This window comes from Acanthopagrus latus, chromosome 12, assembly GCF_904848185.1.
Source record: "Acanthopagrus latus isolate v.2019 chromosome 12, fAcaLat1.1, whole genome shotgun sequence".
Classification (NCBI taxonomy): Eukaryota; Metazoa; Chordata; class Actinopteri; order Spariformes; family Sparidae; genus Acanthopagrus; species Acanthopagrus latus.
This window is the reverse complement of record NC_051050.1, coordinates 11,430,624-11,450,061: the sequence shown is the minus strand read 5'-3', so window position 1 is coordinate 11,450,061 and position 19,438 is coordinate 11,430,624. Positions and strand designations below refer to the sequence as shown.

At 42.8% G+C, this 19,438-nt stretch overlaps 1 protein-coding gene across 2 annotated transcripts in view; it reads right to left on the bottom strand.

Annotated features, from left to right (window-relative positions):
- si:dkey-112m2.1 (transmembrane protein 132C) overlaps positions 1-19,438 on the bottom strand; it is a 167,993-nt gene that overhangs the window by 94,662 nt on the left and 53,893 nt on the right. The window lies entirely within an intron of this gene.

The window sequence follows — 19,438 nt, the reverse complement described above, 5'->3', positions numbered from 1 at the left end:
ACCGAACCACCGATGCTACGTGCCTCTGGTGAGGAGAGACTCGTTTTGATACACCCCTGATCCACAGAGCAGTTCCCGATACTTGACGCCCTGACATATAGACACATGAAACGTACACTCATGCATACACTGCACATACCCCCCCACTGCAGAAGTATAAGCCTCTCCTGTGTGCTGCAGCAGTAATGTGCCGTCAGGGGGATATGGGTGGCTGCCGGTGTTTTAACAGGGATGACCAGCTCGCTTCTCTGCAGTATGCTGGTAGTCCTTATCAGCCAGCACCATGCCCTGAGCACTGCTTCCACTTCACAGGGGCCACCAACACCTCAACTGCCACTGGATGTTTACACTGATCCCTTCACAGAGGACTCCCTTGGGCTGCCGTCCGCGTTTGTGTGTATTTGTGTGTGTGTGTGTGTGTGTGTGCACGACTCCCTTGGGCCACAACACAGCTTGTCTGCACTGAGCCCCGTGGAGTGACAACGCCGGGTCTGTTCCCCTCAGACCACAGTCATACACTGCGTGCCAGGGGACCGACCAGTGAAAGAGTGAACAAGGACAAGTGGTCATTCAGGCCTGAACCACCTTGACGCGAGCAGGAAGGACGTAACAGTGATTTTTAATATAGACACTTTTCAAATCAGAAATCATTTAACTGCTCTGCAGGTTGTTAAATGAACCCTTTTTAGTTGTGGTAGGATATGGGAGATTTGCAGGAGAGAGCTTAGCCTACTTTACTTTTAATTGTTATCGTCGAGAACCCTGTTTTTTTTTGTGGGAAGTGAGGTAGCGAGTGTTTGGGAGAAAAGATAGAGAAACAAAGAGAAGGTTCAGTGCAGCATGACGTTCTTACAGTCCCGGTGATAAACTACATTTGTTTTCACCCTTGAGTCTGTGATGATGCCCAATACATGAGTAACAGGGCAGTCTGAACACAAAATGGAGCAGAACTAAAAGGCTACAGTATATCACTTTTTTTTTTTTTGGCCCAGACCAACTGAACTGAATAATAAAGGAAAAAAAACATAACTAAATATCACACATAATCGACAAAAACGAAACCTTTTGGTATTCTTGAAATACCATGTGTCGGTGAACGAGTATTTATTATGCTCAAGAGCGGCGCCCAGTAGCAATTAGCTCGACACCCGAGAAGTAAATATACTGCAGCCAAAATTTAGAACATTCACATTTGTTGCATAAAAAATATGCTGTAAGAACTTCTTCATTAGTCACCCATCAAAGGAGCGACACACAGGCAGCACACTGCAACCTCAGCTGGCCACTCCGTCAGTGAGATTACTTTCTTTCTGCTTCCTGTTTCTTATTCAAACCCCACATCTCTTTCAGGCCTTGAGAGACGGGGCTGTCATTCTTATTCTTTGGCACATGAAGCCAGACGCTCGCACGAAAAAAACAGACACATCATCACACAAACAAACAAACATGTACTTTCGCAAATACTTTCATTTGTTATATTTTCATGGCACGGAAGGTAGGTGTGAACCCACATACAGTCCAACTGCGTCTGCAACTTTGACCTCAATACCCCTGTTACTTACTCATTAAATCTGGAAGCACATCTCACCATTATCAAAACCTGTAAAAAAAAAAAAAAAAAAAAAACACCTGAAAACATAACAACTCGGTTCTCGCTAATTTATGCTGCAGTTTGCGAGCAAAACAACACTGAGGACAAATCTGCGAATTTGGATGAGATGGTGGGTGAGGAGATGAGGGCAACGAGGGATGCAAACTTTGCTGGAATTGTTGAAGGTGAGTGAACTGAGCGAGCACAGTCAAGACTGATGAATCCAATTATAAAAATAGTACCAATTTATGTCACGAAGCACAATTTCGGTATTTTTGTTTTTCAGCCAGGAATCGCTGTTGTTTTGCAATTTCTATGAAAATGTCGAAGGTTGCTGATTCCGCCCAGGAAGAAAAAAAGAAAAAAAGAAAAGGAAAAAAAAATCAAACATGCTTGAAATAGTCTTACCGAGGAACAATGTGCAGTGACTAGATGAGAGAGCAAATTATTACAGAGAATTAACACGACAGAATGCTGGTCGTGTCCTCACTGTTAGAAACAAATAAGCCAGCCAAAAACTCAATCTGACTTTGTTCCATGACGTGCTTAGTATTTTGCCTCTCCGACAACATAGCTCTGCAAGCTCCCAACTAACGCTGGAAGATGAAGCTATAAATGTAGTTTGGTCAACCGAAGCCACTGAGAGACAGCATTTCACACTACTTGCCAAATGATCAAATCAGCAAATGATATGTGACACCAAATTATGTCAAAATGGTCAAGCACGCTGACAATCCAGCGCCCTCAAATACCCCTAATAACCTGGCCTTAACAGTGTCGAGCATCAAAGCGCTAAATGGTGCCATCTCTGTCAGAGGAACAGCCTGTAATTGGTCGACTAGCGCAGCCCAAGGCATCGTGGGACTGCCAGTGGATGGCTAACAGTCATGCTAACGACAGCAATAACTGTTTTCAACCCGAAAGGACATCCGTGGTTGAGATTTATCAGGGATTTATTCTACAAAGTCCCCAAAAAGACACTGCAGTTGTGACACAATCACGCCGAGCCCTTGTTAGCACAGCAGCGTGGGCAACAAAAGGAGCTGCGTCTCTAACATTCGGCTTCTTCCAGATATTCAGTATGTGGTATATGACATAATTTGATGTCATATAAGAACATTGTAGAAGACGAAATAATAATAATAATAATAATAATAATAATAATAATAATAAACCTCCCTATTTAATGGCCCAATATTGCTTGTAGTTAAATTTGTTAACAACACAAAAAAATGCAACTGTTTGTATTGCTATTAAATATACATTCAGCTGAACTACCAGCAAGTTACTGAAACATTTTTACTTAGTGACCTACTCCCCAAATCAGAGGCATCCACACACACACACACACACACACACACACACACACACACACACACACACACACACACACACACACACAGACTGTTGTGTTTCCAGTGAGTGAGTTTCTCACAGAGCTATCAGGGCGAGCCACATGAGTGATCATGGCAGTGTGGACTTGCGACCCTGCGCTGGGAGATGGCTTGTAAATGGGCCGGAGCGCATTTCATGCTTTTTCACGAGCACACTATGCAACCACTAAGTAACTGGAAATAGCAGGGACTTTGAGATTTGATGTGTTTGTGCGAGTACACAGTTTGGTGTCATTTTGTATATCAGGAAAACGAGACAAAGAGAATCAGAGTGAGTCTTCTGGGCCGCAGCACAGCTCGTCTGCGCCGAGAGAAGTGGAGCGACACTGCCAGATCTCCTCCAGTCGCCAGTGTTGTGGGCCAGAGAACGGTCGACTAGAGAGCGATCAGGGGGCAAAATGGTCATCCAGGACCTCTCAAGCCTTCACAGACAAAGTAAAACATGCAAGCAGCAGATAGAACATTTGCATTCTGGACGGATGCTTCTTCCAGCGTTGACAAATATGACACTGATTGTTGAAAGGCTGCTGTGCAAAACCCGAAGGGAGCGTTTCTCCAGAGTGATGGCACCATTTTCTGTTATATAAGACGAAAAATTGTTCACGTCCATAATTTATACAGACTACAAAACTTTACCATCATTTAAATAAAGGCATAAATCACTGTCACAATGGCACAGAAGTGTCTTTTAAACACTTTGTAGTCCATCCCCCCCATATTTATTCACCTCTCCAGCTCCACATGTATAACTTCTCATCAAGTGCTCATAATATGTCGATTGCTGGCGACCCCCACAACAATGTGCTATATCCTTTCCACAGCCATATATGAATCTTTGCAGAGCACAAGTGCTAGCACCTTCGTTGTTACATGGCTGATGTTGTTCGGTTTGGCTGAGGCCCCAAAACTACTGAACTTTGTTGCTCTTTTGGCTATACATAAACTGACTTCCTCCCCTGCTCCCGTCATAATTAATACAAACACTGGGGGGTGCTGCATCACACTACATGTAAATATGGGTTCACAGTGAGGACGTGTTCGCTCATCTTCCTGGCGAGGACAGGCAGAGATTCATTGTCTTTATAAATTAATGTAAAATCAGAAAGAAATGCGTAGCAAAACTAATCGCTGTCAATATAAGAAATGATCAATGAAGCTGACTCATTTCTTGGTCTAAATCCTTAGCAAGTAAGCAGAAAATGCCATCAGTTGTCATGCAGGACATTTGATAACCACTGTGAGATACGTACTTCTTAGTTATCTAATACTGTCTCACTATTAATAGCCTCTGTCTTTAAATGCGATAAATTCAAAGATTCATAAACAACAAAACACTGTCTTGAATTCAACGGCGAGTTAATTCAACACACTCAATCATGAGGACTGAGGATTGCCTCACTTATTTTCTTGTTTGTTTTCCGGCAGATCTGCTCATATGAAAATGAATCATGCCCACGGCCTTTTGGTATCAAATGAGAAGAAAGCCATCTTTCATCAGGTTTGATGCACCTACTGAGAGGGAAGTTCCTTGATACAAGTGTGAGAAATCCGGCAGCACAACACGACGAGATCAGTTCATGTCTAGCGATGAGGCGTATCCTTCATGTGTCATAACCACCGGCATACAGAGCGGTGGTTATTCCCATTTCACAGGAAACCAGAGCGAGTGGAGGAAATCTGAAAGTTGTTCAATTAGATCCCGATTTGATCTTATGTAAGAGCTTGAATCTTTTAGCAGACAGGGTAGTTGCATCACCTTCTGCACATTGTTAATGAGTATTTCTGTAATGGTCTGCGACTAAACTGTGATGGAAATTGGGAGGAAAAACCCCTTCTGTGTCAGAGTCCTGACTAATAAATCTTGTCTTGTTTGCTTTAACCAAAAGCAGTGCTTTGGTTTATCCAAAGTTCCTTTAAACGTTTGAAACATTTATTCTCATCTGAACGCGTCTTATTATTTTGTCTCATGCATTTTTACAACTTTTTCCTCAGATTCGGTCGTTAGACACTGGACACATTTTGCTTCATTAGCACTGCCCGTTTAAAGGCACGCCGTGGAGTTTGGTCCACCAGGAGCGCTACAGAGCAATGTCGTGATGCAAGGGTAAAGTCAGGCAGAGCTGGGGACATAAATAAAGAAATTCCCTGTTGACTAGACCATCTGATTTCACAATGCTCAGTTTGGTCTTAGTGGTAAACGAAGGCCACATCTTTGTGGACCGCGTCCTTCAAGGATCGAGACACAGTTATTAAAAAGTATTCAAAAATTGGCTTGGAGAATGGAAATGAATTCAGTCTCAAGGATATACTAAGTACAGCTTTTGCACACCTGAGGATAGACTGGTGCTCAGGAGAAGACCGAGAGCTGACACAGGAAAAAAAACCTCCTGACTTGACTACGTTGACTCAAAACACAGCCATTAGTCAGTCCACCAGGTACAATACCCTCACCTTTAATATGTACGCCTGTTAATGAATAATTGAGTACTTCAGCCAGTGTTTCTGTCTGCTCCGTCACAATGATGGAAACAGGAAGGAAAAGGTATTTCTTAGAAACAGGTGTTGAACAAAATGATTTCACAGTGCCAAATCACGTTTGAAAAGGCAGCTACACCACTGAGTCGCTGAGTGAAATGGTAGAGAACGGGATAAACTAGATACCACTTTATCAAAGACACCACGCATTAACATCACTCAGAAAAGAGACCAGAAAATGTCGACGGCTTCAAATTACAGACCGTGAATTGAAGTCAAAATGTGTCAGATTTCAGACTATTTACTGTCAGTTCTCCATCAGTAACAGATCTGTGGTAAACTTAAGTACACCCCATCAATAAATCATCATCTCTCTGTTCAAATATTTTATTAAAAGATTAGATTTTTTATTTTTTTTTATCTTGAAAGTTTTTACGCTCATGTTGCTGCAGTTGTCATTGAGCTTAACATTCTCAAAGCTCAGAGTACGGTTTTGAGAAAGTCTTTCAAACGTGCACACACGAGACGTGGAGTGCTAACCAGCGGGTGCCGGCTGCTGATGGTCCGTTGCACAACCTTCCGTCTTTTTATTGACCTGTCGTTCTTTTCATCCCTCCAGTCCTTGTGGTCTCACTCGCGACTCAACCCAGCAGGCCTTCGACTGACAAAAAAGAATCACACAGATCGCGTGCGTCTCACACGGCCACATCTGTTGACATGTGTGGACGCATACAAAAAAAAGAGATCCCTTGCATCTTTCTCTCATCCAGCGCGCACTCTCTGACACGCAGGCTGACACACATGCAAACCCCTGAGCAGATCAAGGCTTATCCACCCACAGTGGCGGTAGCCCCGCAGGATGATGAAGGCTTGGATCCAAGCACCAGCTTATATCTGCAGATCAATGGCTGACCTCCCAACCAGCTACAGCCCGACTGACCACACCAGCTTAAAGCCCGGCCAAAGGCACCGCTCCAAGCTGCATGCTGAATATTATATCAGTCTAATGATTCTCCCCAGAAGCCCAGACTCTGTCAGCTTGTTTTTGTTTTTTTTTTGTTTTTCTTTTCCCTCTGTCTTTCTCTCTAGGTCTTTGTCACTTGTCTCTCTCTCTCTCTCTTTTTTTATGTCAATGCCTCGAACTCTTTCTGCCTACTTCTGCCTGTGTCTTATGAACGGAAGGGGACCTGCTCCAGGAATGAAAGCAAAATGCATAAAAGAGTAATATTTTTGGAGGAGCTGAAGGTAAATTTTAACATTCTGTAACATATTTCTATGTAACATCATTTCCAGAGCCCCCCAAAAAAGGATGACACCTAAAAAATGATCCTGCCACTGTAAGAAACTTTGCAGAGTTTCCCCTCAGACATCTCAACGCCTTGAATCTCCTCAGCCAGAGGCGTTGCTCCCAGTCAACTGAACAAACAAACTACGTACACCGACAAAACATCTTGCTGGATTCAGAAAATACAAGAGACATGGGTAGAAATGTTTGACCATTAGAAAACAGAACCAACAAACTAAATAAACGCATGGGAGATTATTGAGGCCGCGACTTCATCCAGTTGTTTGTGGACTACAGCCGTTGCCATTTTTTTTTTTTTTGTAACAGAACAGAACAGAACTGCAGTTTTGCTACATGTTCCAACAACGTCCAAGGGAAACCACAAGTTTACTGTATGTAACTGTGTGTTTCACGTGGTCGGCTGCCGCTACTACTAGGATAGGGAAGTCGGCTGATTCCAATTTTCCTCAGCAGCGGTGCTGTTTAATGGTGTACACATCAACAGTGAAGTGAGTTTGGAGGCAAGAAGTTACTCATGCAGTCTTTGTCTGGTCCTGTTTCTTTTCCTCTCCCTTCTCTATAATGTTATGTTCATGAGGCGAAATATATTTCCCCTCCAGCTCCAGGCAGCAGTCAACATTACAGCACTGAAACACCTCGGAAACAGAGGTCAGCTGCACGGATCGCTGCTGCAGTCAGGTTAATAACTAGGAGTGACTGTAACCCAATTTTTTTATCCCAAAAGTTTAAAAGTAACCTCTGAGCTCACCTCCCGTCAAGAGACAGTCCAGGTTCACGCCACACAAGGCAAACATCTTTTGTTTGGTTTTCCTCTGATAGAGCCCCCTAGTGGCAGAAGTGAAATATTGCTATCCATAATTAATAATAATGGACATGCTGTATTAGACATGACCTGAGACTAGCGAATGGGACCACAAACTCTTTCAGAAACTGTTTCTCTACTGCTGCAATTGATCAAGTAAGAAGTAGGTCCATTTTCCCGTAAGATTACATTCAGCTGGGCATTCTGCAGACCCTGTTGACCATTACGAGCAGTGCAAGCTTTAGGTACTTGTGTATCGTCTTCACTTTTCAAACCTAGCAGCTCCGTCCTCTGTTCCATGCGCTTAATGCTCCCGGAGACAAAACAAGTGCCAGCGTCAAAGGATTCACACACCACTGCCCTCTGAGACACTTTCAAGCTTTATGTACAATGTGTCTAATGCTCTGAAAGCATAGAGGTGGCGGGAGTGCAGCTCTAACAGGCCAGTGTGTTCCAGACGTGTTTTTTCAGCAGATCGACTTCTAATCTACTTTTAATCAGCAGGAGTCCGCACCCGCCACACAAGGGCTTGGACTTCACTTGGGTAGTTTTATACTTCTGGTCTATGTTCTTCTGTCTTCTGCGCTTAACTACATTGATTTTTTTTTTGTTTTTTTTTTTTTTTTAATTGGGTTGTGAATTCTGCCAGGGAACAGCATTATTGTGTCCGGACGGAGGACTGCAGCTGCTCCTGCTGTGCCGCTGACAAGGATGCCTCCTCACTGACAATAGCCAGTGGAAAAAAAAGAGCTAATTAGCCCTGTGTTTTTGGGATATTCGGCAAAAAAAAAAAAAAAAGAAAGAAAGAAAAAAAGAAAAATTTGCAAGGAGTTTGGCATCCCTTACGTCACATCTCGGGGGGGTTTTTGTAATAAATGCTTCAATCAATGATACTCCATAAATAATGCATTTCATCACATCAAAATCTAATATCCTGTCTTTGGTCATTTTAAATGCTTCTCCACGGTGTGTGTGGCAGACTGTATTTTCTGTCAATAAAGTCCATATCGTAATTAATCTGCTGTTTTTTTCAACCAGGGGTTCTCAACAACAGGTGCACCTCCTCATCCCTCTCTCTCATCATTTCTGTCACGCGTTAAAGCCGAGTATTCTCTCCATCAGCATGCAGCGAAGACCTCACTGCCCTCACCGATCGCACCGCTTTGTGAAAGTGGTTTCACTTTATGTCAGCCACATAAACAAGATTCTGGAATAGGACGAATGTAGTCAAGAAACATTTCTCTCTCTCTCTCTCTCTCTCTCTCTCTCTCTCTGTAATATTTGGTAATAGAGGAGGCGATACTTCTCCTCTAGTGCCACCATTCAGATCGGTTGTGTTTCCATTATTGTCCGATTTGTGAAATACTTTACTACCCAGGGTAATTGTTGAGCCGCAGGTGAAGAGCAGGCATGTGTGGACGCTGACAAGTGTTGAAAAGCACTTTGAGTGGTTGGTAAGACTAGAAAAGCACTACCAGCTACTTACTGGTAGCTGGTATTGGTTCGCCAGCACCTACATTACCATCTTTGCTTATTGTGTTGTAATTTTTAAGTATCTTAAAAACCTCATATACTTCCATCCATACAACGCAAGCTCAAAGGTGATGCAAGTCGATTAAAACATAATAATTGAGCAAATGATTTAAATTGTGTCATAATTTGAAGAAATACAAAAAATTGGAAATGCGTTTTCAAATCGTGCTAAATCAACACACAAAAAAAAATGTATATCCAAAACAATTCTGAATGTAGCAACATGAACGAAGTATGTCATAAACACTTCACAAGTTATATAATGGTGCTTTTTTACATTCATACCTTTGGCAAACAGGTCAGTGTTGGACTAATTTGCCAGCTTAAGTCAGTAAGTCAGTACCAAAGATTGGATGAATGCGAAACTTATTAGCTTGCATAATTAGCTTAATCTTGCTTTTTCATTAGGTCTGTAAATTTGCACTAGTATGGTAATTGCGTTTAAGTTATTCCTCTTTGGAATACGTATCCTGACTAGTTTGCGAGAGCATAAGAAGGCAGAGAAACAGCACCGGGAGAAAGATCCCTCCGTACGCAGGCTCAGAGGTAACAGGCTTGCACAGATAACACCAGGCCAGCTGCACAGACAGATCCCTGCTAATTCAGACACCGAGCAGCAACGGTGGCATGAAGCGTGAGTGCTTTTGTTTGTCGTCTAAGTCGATGCCTGCCTTTAAATGACAAGTCACTTAAAGCTCCCTTCCATGGTTTCTGCAGAGATGAAGTTTCAAATGTGATATTCTGTGAACAAAAGCAGAAGCAAAGTTCACATGAGGTAAGCCGTCACTTACGCACACATTTTGTCGCCGTGGGGCAAACCGAAATTACTTTGTGCTAAATAGCGCTGGTTGCTTCCCCTGGTTCATGTCTCCTCTTATTCTTTGCTTATTTGTCGACTGGCTGTTCATTTCACGCGTCTCTCCAGCCCCTCTGTGGCTGAAGCGTTTCGTATATGCGGCCGGGCTGAGCTGCTGCGTTTTGTCTGCTTCTGCGTCTGGCTGTCGGTTTCTAAAACGGGCTCCCCATGTATGACAAGCACGCATTTCATCATCTCTCTCCATCTCTTTATTTCTTCGCCTCAAGTCCGCATTAAAATATGCATGACTCTGAGTTTGTGTTACAGCTGTCAAGTCTGCGGGATCAAGCTAATCAAAGCAAATCCTTACGAGAAAACATCAAGGATAAACAAGTGATTAGAAGGCCAAGCTCGTGATTGTCTGGGAGAGAGAGATGGAGAGAGACACCGACGCACGCTTAGCCAGCGAGAGCTTATTCCTGCCAGGACTGCTTCACCGCCTAATCCCACCCTGTTTGTCAGCCCCTCTGGCCCTATATATATCATCTTCAACTCAGATGTAGGAACTGGAGTTAACAGTGTTGCAGAAGTTGGAGTGGAAGTGTTGCCTGAAGACGTTAACAACAGCGTGTAAGTAAAGTAAAGGAACTGCAGCAGCCGCAAAATCAAAAAAAAAAACATCCCTGATGACAATTTCGTCCCCGTCGGTGCTCCAGTAGATTTATGATGAAATGTCACTTCTGGGTGGAGTTGTTAGGGTCGAGGTCGCCGCATGATGTGAGCTGCACAGCAAATTGGAAACATGATAAATAAAGTTTATGTTTATTGGTAGAAATAGCACATCCGTCCCAGAGGGCCTCACAATCTGTACAGCGTGGACCCTCAATTAGTAATTGTGGTGACCTTGGAACTAAGTCCAAACCATTCGATATCTGCCGAGGCATTGTTTATTTGAGCGTTAAGCACAGATTGATCAATAAATCATCTGTGACTGTTCGTAAAGAAATAAATAAATCAAATAACATTCAAGAGGGAGTACCACTAAACTTGCAGCTTACCGTCTGTCTCCACTTGCGTTTGGTTTTCAGTGTACCGTAATTGTTACACAGCAGGGTTATTCAATTGCCAATTCAATTGTGGGATTGTGACAGGCGTTTTCAGCAGCCCATTTAAAAACTGTTTGTTTTTTACTTCGTTTAATTGGGACGATAGAAAGAGTATGTAACTGTCTGTACAGATGGATTTAACATACAGTTTTCAGTGGTCAGTGTCATAAAACTGCGATACACAATAGATATGAAAATACATTTAAACACACAACGCGACACACAGGGGCCACTGCACTGGTCAAATGCAGTCCACACTAAACAATACGTTGACACTAGGTAGTCTGATGCTAAAGCTGTGTCCTCGTTGGTTGCTCACCTTTACTAATCTGGCGTAACATCCAGACTGACCATATTATTGTTGCAGAAAGTGATGTTATCACTTCCTCTGGCCAACCAGTCATTAACGCAGTCTTTGTTACTGTGTTGTCTCTCGTGCCCAGCACTCTTTGAATAGGCTGAAAATAACTTCCCTTCGCTCAACTGTAAAATCTGACAAGGTAATTAATCATTTTCATCGGTGATTAAAATGTTTTACTGCGTACAACTTAAACTTAACAGTGTATTTTACTTGGTAATTCTGAGGTAACGAAGGACAATAAATAGGGCAAAGCCTCAATATAGCTTTGTCCTTAGCCCACAACTTTCATCTACAGCTAGTGTAAAATAACAGTGACAACATTCAGTAAGGTAGCAATTCTCTGTTAATGGGCTGATGAAGTTGTTACAATATAACAAGCTCAAAATGGGGTTACACTTGCAAACAGTAACAAATTAGTCGCTATTTGTTAATTACAAACTTATCTAACCCCACACATTTGCTTGCCAACCCTTTAACGTCAGCGTCTGATGTCAAATTTAGACACAAAACACCCTAAAAATGATCCCATCTTCTGAAATGATGCGTCGCACCAATGTTATTTTATGGAGGATTTGACACATTTTTTGTCATATATAAGATTTACGTTTGCTTGGCAACTCGGATGTCGTCCCTCGGCCAGATGTGGCCCAGGGGACGCCAACTGTAGAGCATTTGTTAAATTGTCTCTTTTAGTAATGCTCGAGTATGATCCTTTGCTTCTCTGTGCACATCCCAAGTTAAATGGGAGTCGATTGTAATGGCCAGTAAAATGTGAGCACCTCATTATTTTTAAGACGACGATAAATTACAATTCAAGAGCAGCAGCCATACGTGTGTGATCCAAACCCAGGGCTGTAGCTTAAGGGAGCAAAATAATTCTTATTTTATGTTGGTGAAATGACAAGGAACTCAAACTTCACCCATCATTTACCATCATGTGCAATTATCGAATGGAGGCTGCGCTTTGGCTTTCGAAAAAGTTCGGTAGAAACTTCAAGAAAACTGTGAGGGTCTCACAAACGAATATGAGATGGATTTAACATCTTTGGGAAATATTTATTCTGGGCTATACATAACATGAAACAAGTGAAAAGTTTTCAGTCTCGCTTCTTGCATCTCAGAAAATCTCTCCATCTTTTTCCTCATCGGCTTGCTGATTCAAAATGCGGCAGCCGATTAATGAGACCTAAAATACAGCCAGCCTAACCTCCAAGTGGAACATCATTTGGTTGGTTGCCACCTGAATTTTGAACAGTGTTCATTACAGACCAGTGTTCATTATAAGATTTTTACCTTTTAAAAGATTTAAAAGATATGCCTCAGCATGTATTTCATGACTTTTTCAAAAAAAAAAAAAAAAAAAAAAGTCAGTACAGGAGCTTTAAAGTAAGAATTTCCTGGTAAAGTTCTGTCGGCCCTGATCCTGATTCAAGTCATTCAAAGTGATGGTCCGGGTCTATTGATGTGGGGTTGTATGAGGTAGTTGTCCCTAGTCAGTGTATTACCTGAAGCAAATGACTGCTATCACTGTGTGGAGAAGCGCTTGAGATTTTAAGCCATGCCATGACACTTCCCTTTGGAGAAAAGTGTGTTTTATCAAGCTCACTGCACCGACAGAGATGCAGACCATTGTGCTGCTGAGTGGAAACTGACAACGAGATGTATTTTAGCCATCTAACAGAAGGCCCACCTAAAAAAAAAAAATAAAATAAAAAATGTGCATTTTTGTCACTTGACATTGCCATCAGATAGTCCTTTCCTTTTGGACTGCAGTCCTTAATCCGTACACACAGTATTATGCCACAGATCAGCTGTTTGAGTAGGACTTTCAGCAGTGGCATAGATTTCTTATGGCGGGTAAAAAGCATCTTACGTTTAGCAGAGCTTTTGTTCAAAGCGACTTGCAGTAATTCATGCACTGATGGCGGTGCACCAGCACATCAGGAGCAGTTTGGGGTTCGTTATATTGCCTGAGGACACTTCGACATGCAGACCAGACGAACTGATAACGAGATGCTGGCTCTGCCCCTGAGCCACAGCCGCCATCTTGCTGTCTGTACCGTTTAGCAGTACTGTGTTCCGCTGCTCCTCCACACAGGGGGAAGAGTAAATAGCAGTATGTGTTACCAAACTACCTGAGTGGCTTTCATATCAGATTGTGGTCTATGTATCTGAGATGGACAGCTACAGTTTTGTACCTACCACCGTGATCAAAACACTGGGCCAGATACGGAGCACCACCCTCTTGGGAAGACTCCAGCTGCCTTCATTCTCTCTGCTGGCCTTATAAAAAAAAGCCCTCAGGACTTTCACAAGTTCAAAGAACCCACAGAGAAAAAAACCAAGACAACCTCCGACCCTGTCGACACTCCAAAGTCTTGAAAGCAACGTGTCACTCTGAATGGTATGCCGTATCGTATCGTATGACCCCTCTGCCGAGCGGACGGGATCACAAAAATCCCCGGAGGATCTGCGGCCTTTTCCAAAGGCGGATGGACTGACCGAGAGCAAAGAGGGGGAAAAAAAAAAAAATGAAGGCAGGCAGCAGAGAAGCGGCCGGGCGACACATTCTGGGCTTTGCATGTCCAATAAATTCATCAGTTTAGACACAAATTCAAGTGGAGAAAACTGACTGAAAATCATTATGGAGGAAAATACAAGGATTCAAATTACTCGCTGCAGGCAAGCGGTGATTGCTTTGTGGTGGCAGGGCCCAATAGAGAGTAGGATCTAAATAGTGAACAGTCTCCCTGGGCTGCAAATCACTAATTACTTATTAATGAGTAGATGAGGAGCGATCTGCACTTTCAAAGTAAACACTGGTGAGCAGGCGTGCAAAGCAAAGAGCAAGAGGGACGTGGTTAAAGGAGGGCAGAGCAGAGTGAGGGGTACTTTGAACCGCACATCGTCACAGAATCAACTTTTAATTCAAGCCAAGGTTTCTTTGTATACACGTGAGAACCAAAGGTGTTTTTTATTTAAGCGCTCCAGCTCAAAGAGGACGAGCATGTCAAGCTGAGGGAAGGCAAGAATATGACAGAAAAGGAGAGCGTGAGTACGGCGAGAGGGAGAGAAAGGTTAAACAACACAAGGAGGACGGGGGAAGAGAGAAACCGAGACAGAGCGGCAGATAAAATACAAGAAAAAGTACAGATAAGTACCGAAATGGAAATGGAAAACAGACATACCTATCTGGGCTGACCTTTACTGAACTGAGTCACGGAGGAGCGCGGTCGAGATAAGGCTAATACACTGAGGAGAACATCTTTATTCCAACCTTTTCTCCCGCTGATATTTCTGCAAACAATGACCAATAACAAACAGCCGAGGCGCCAGACCTGTGCACCCCGAGCACGCGTGAAAGGATCAGAATCAGCTGCCGCGAAGCACTGAATCATGTCTGGATAACACCTGAGCAACTTCAAAAGCCGGCCTCGGCTAAATCCACTTCGTTTTCATTCAAAGCCAAACCCCGGACCTACCTCTACCACCTGCTCAAACTGTGGAAAACAAAAACAACTCGCGCCGACTGTTTTTGGGGCTGCCGCAGCATGAAGGAACCCGCACTTATACCTACACACGCTCACGTATTAGAAATTCATTTGCATTCATCAGCCAACCGCTGCCCCCGGGGGGTGGGATCTGTGGAAATATGTTGGATTGTTTAGTCAAAATTACAATACAGCTGGGGCCATTTATCTTATGAAAAGCCCGTTAATTTCTTCAGGAGGAAATGGTGTTTTCATTTGCATGCTGAATAAGGAGTAGCTAGAGAACCCTTTCCCAACCTGTTACGCCACTCTCTCCATGGCTAATGAGGCAGCGAGCAGGGAATTACTGACTCCACTGGGAGCCCTTAGCATGACAAACACACCATGACTTAACAGTTGGCGCAGAGCACGTCCGCGCATGCATGTGTGTGATTGTCCGTATGTTAATGCGCATATTCATGACTGTGTGTGTGTGTGTGTTATCCAGTGGCTGGGATTAAAATCCTGAACAACTACATTTGAAATAATTACATTAAATTAGTTCAGATTAGATCAAATACAGCCAATTACACAACAAAACAGAGAGAAAAAAATGGCCAATAAAATAACCCCCAGGTGAAGTGTGCAGTGTGTGTGTTGAATCTGCTATGCAACCAAGGAGAGAAGGTGGTTAGGCACCGTGTGTGTCTGATAACACGACTTATCACTCATGTTCAGCTACATGAGGTGCATAAATTATTCCCGCTTGAAATTATAGCCCACACTTTTAGCTCAGAGTGGGAAGTAATGTGATGTCAGGTATAATCTTGTACGCTTGTGAATTTCAGGTCCAGAGTGAGTCGAGAGACTGGGGATGCATGCAATGTTTTTAAAGACGAAACTTAATATATAATCGATTGTCCCGCTAGTAAGACGCCAAGATTAAGTTTAAAGGTCAATGGACCGAGGAAAACGCTCGCACACTTAGAGTATATGATGGCATCAATCATTTCGACTTGGAAAACCAGCCGACGTAACATTAAAGTTCCCGTGTTGTAGAAGTGAAGTGAGATTTTCCATTATTATACAGCAGATCTGGGTCACGTATAAATATGAAAGTAGCAAACAGTCACAACTGACATGAACTGAAACACAGCCCGTATTCAAAATCTGTGCATTCAAATGAGCCATCAGGAATTCTGTAAGGTTGCGATGTCACAGCGATACAGTCCCCCAAGCAGTAATCCCCAAAGAGCCGATGCAGAAACACAAAAAAAGTGAAAAAAAAAAAGATTCAAGTGAAAGTAAATCCTCACACATGGAGAACAACAAAAACATTTTTAAAAATAACTGAACCAAAAACCGAAACCCTGACGAAAAGCTGCCTCACTTTAACTTAAATACAACTAATGCATCAGCATCAGCCTCGGTCTGCTTTGTCTATAGAATGACTGCTTTGCATTCAGATGTCTGACCTCTCGGCACAGGGGTTAAACACTGAGATACCAGACTGACGTCTTTATTAACCAAGGTCGCCCAGAGGATGGATGGGTAATGAAGTGCTCTCAAACAAGCAAACAAAGTGCAAGTAAGTGCACATCACATACACTGATATACTTGAGTTTGAAGTGGGGGGAGTATCAGCCCTTGGAAATCTGCTTTACATTATAAGTCAAAGGAAACCATTTCTTTTGTCTTACCCCTGCTGTCGCACAGCAGCAGCACCGACAGAGTTTTTAAGGCATGCCAGGACGCTTTTTTTGGAGAGTGTCGGAAAAACTTGAAATATTCAAGGTGCTCTGTGCAGGACAAACCTACGTCAGTGAATCGGTTTGGTATTTATAAATTAAGAGGATTATAAACGATGTTATTATTTCAAATTCCTTAAGAGTTTTACAGCCCAACTTAAATAGAGAAATGAGTCAGATCTAGAGGGAAAATTCGGCAGCAGATGTTGGAGTGACGGCTGACCAGAGAGATTCTTTCGTCACAAGTTACAGAAGACTCTGGTGGACGAGAGGAGAGGAGAACGGAGGGGGGAGGAGGGTGAGGTTAGAGAGGGGAGAACAGATTATGGGGAGGAGAAAAGGGGGGGGTAACTCCAGAGAACATGAATAGTTAATGATGCCTCAGCCGCTGGGAGACACACACCAGACCGCCTCGTACAGTACGCCAGCCCATAAACACAACCAAGCCAGTGCAAACACACAGAGAGATACAGAGAGAGTGAAGCTGAGCCTCAGCCTTCGACACATCAAGTCAAAATGCCCTTTGCAAGTGAAGATCCACACACATAAACACGCAGTTTTGTAATCAGACCTTGAATTGCACCATCATCTCAGGGATATCGAGTGCTTTTAAGGTAAAGTTTTCTATTATGAGGACATCGCAACAACTGCGAAAAAAAAAAAAAAACTCGCCTTGAACGGCACCGCAAGTTCAACCCGGTGGGATAAAAAAAAAAAAAACAAAGCGAACGCACAAAAAAGCCGACGCGAGATTAATCATCAGCATCCGGATGTTGGTTTACAGAGTTCGGTAAGCTGGCGGTCGAGTACCGTAAAGTGGCCTGTGATTTTTATTTTTTTTTTCGAAACACTTTGAGGTTTTAATCTTTCAGTTGCTAATGAGGTGTTTTGGCTGAATTTTAAGTCCGCGCCGTCCCACGGGACAGCATAAAAGATGAACGATAGGGGTGCAATCGCGGTGCAAAAAGGCACTAAAGGAAAAATACCGCCTTTAAAGTTCCCATTTACACACATGCTGACAAATGTGATAAACACACACTGCGAGCGCTAATACTTCATGGGAGTTCATCATCACTGGAGCGGGAGAAAAAGCAATGAGGCTTTTTGGCAGATTTCCTGCTCACCCAGGGTTGACAAATTGCCAAGGCTCTCTGTCACAGCTCCACTTTAAGGCTGCTAACTGTTTCATCTGCTATGATTTAGATCTCGGGCATAAAAGTCGCCCGATGGAAATGCATATTCCCGCACACCTTCATTTGCATCACACAACAGAGAGCAATTACAGTCACTTTGGATGGTAATTTGTATAAGACAAAGCTCAATGAATCAATAACTACTTTGTTGTTGTTGTGTGAAATTACCGCAGATAAAAAAAAAAAAAAAATGAAAAAAAAATCCATCAGACAGGCAATTTTGAAGGTGAGTACATGGAAACAATCTTCATAAATAGCACAAAGGCGTAATTAAGGTGTTATACAGTCAAAACAATCCCCTCCAGACTGTCAGAGTTGCAGTTTGGAGAGATTTGAGCGCTACAATATCCATCTCATTTCTCTCCGAAATGACTTGGAAGGTTACAATAAACACAAGAAAAACACTTCTCTGTAAAACAAGTTCACCCACTGCACCTAAAAAACATACATCATCCAAAGCAGCCGGCGGATCTCCTCTAAAGAGGAGTCTAGTTGAATGTGCGTGAGCTCTTTGTGTTCATGGGTTAGATTCAGTGTAAAGAATAAAAGCACAGGTGATGACACAAAATTCTAAGATAACACATTTGATTCTGTGAACGCCGCGCCAAACCTTGAACTTGACCGAGAGATCGAGAGAAGAAAAGATCTTCAAGACTTTGTTTTCCGCTTTTTACTTAAACTGAAACCGTTTTTTTTTTTTTTTTTCCTAGCTTTATGGATCATCATTAAGTAAACGTTGGGTGTGCGAGGTAATGGCTATAGAATAATGACACCATCAGCGTTTGGATTAGTTCCCTACAGCCCTTTCATTTACTTGTCTGCCACTGGGCAAAAAAATCTCCCAGGAAGAAGTGAAGGCTGCTTGATGATGGAGTCCGACTGGCAGCCTGGCACCATTCCCATCTCTGCCTTTTCACATCTCCATTATAGACTAGGTGAAAGAATCAACACCATTTGTCCTGTGCCGATGCTATTTTCTACTCTGAGAGAAAAAACAAAAAACAAAAAACGGAAATGATCTGGTTGTCTTTCTGCGACAGATGCACCGATCGAATATACCATTTGGAAACACCGGGGGGGTTCGGGGATGGGGGCTGGTTCCACTTTAATTCGAGCACCATTCGCCACTTGAAGGAAACTTTCATACAAATACAAAACAGTTCGGGGTTAGTTTGATTTGTGGCAAGCGCTGTGTTTGTGGTTGATACAGTGCAATTTCACAGCCAAAATGAATATTTGCCCTGCAATAACAAAAGTTGGAAACGTTCTAACAGTGCCGACAGTCTATGGCTGGGTTACTGAGGGCTTGGGGGTGCTCTTCGTTACCGCCATCTTTTTTTTTTTTTTACATTTCCTTTCATTTTCAATAGTATGTTTCCTTCTGATTAGTTGATAAATGACCTGAATAGACACGCTAAATAACAAAGCCGATGCTGGGCAGTGGACTGGCATTGTCATGGCAACGTATTGGTGGCCTGTTTTTTCTTTTCACCTTCAGATCATTTTGATGAAAAGAGCTGTTATAATATATATCACCGCGTCCTAACCGCAGCTGTACAGTATTGTCAATTCACAATTGCGCTGTGACTGTGCTGCACATCTCTTGAGCGAGGAGGTAGATATGATGTGTTTGCACAACATACAAGCTCGAAACTGTTCAATG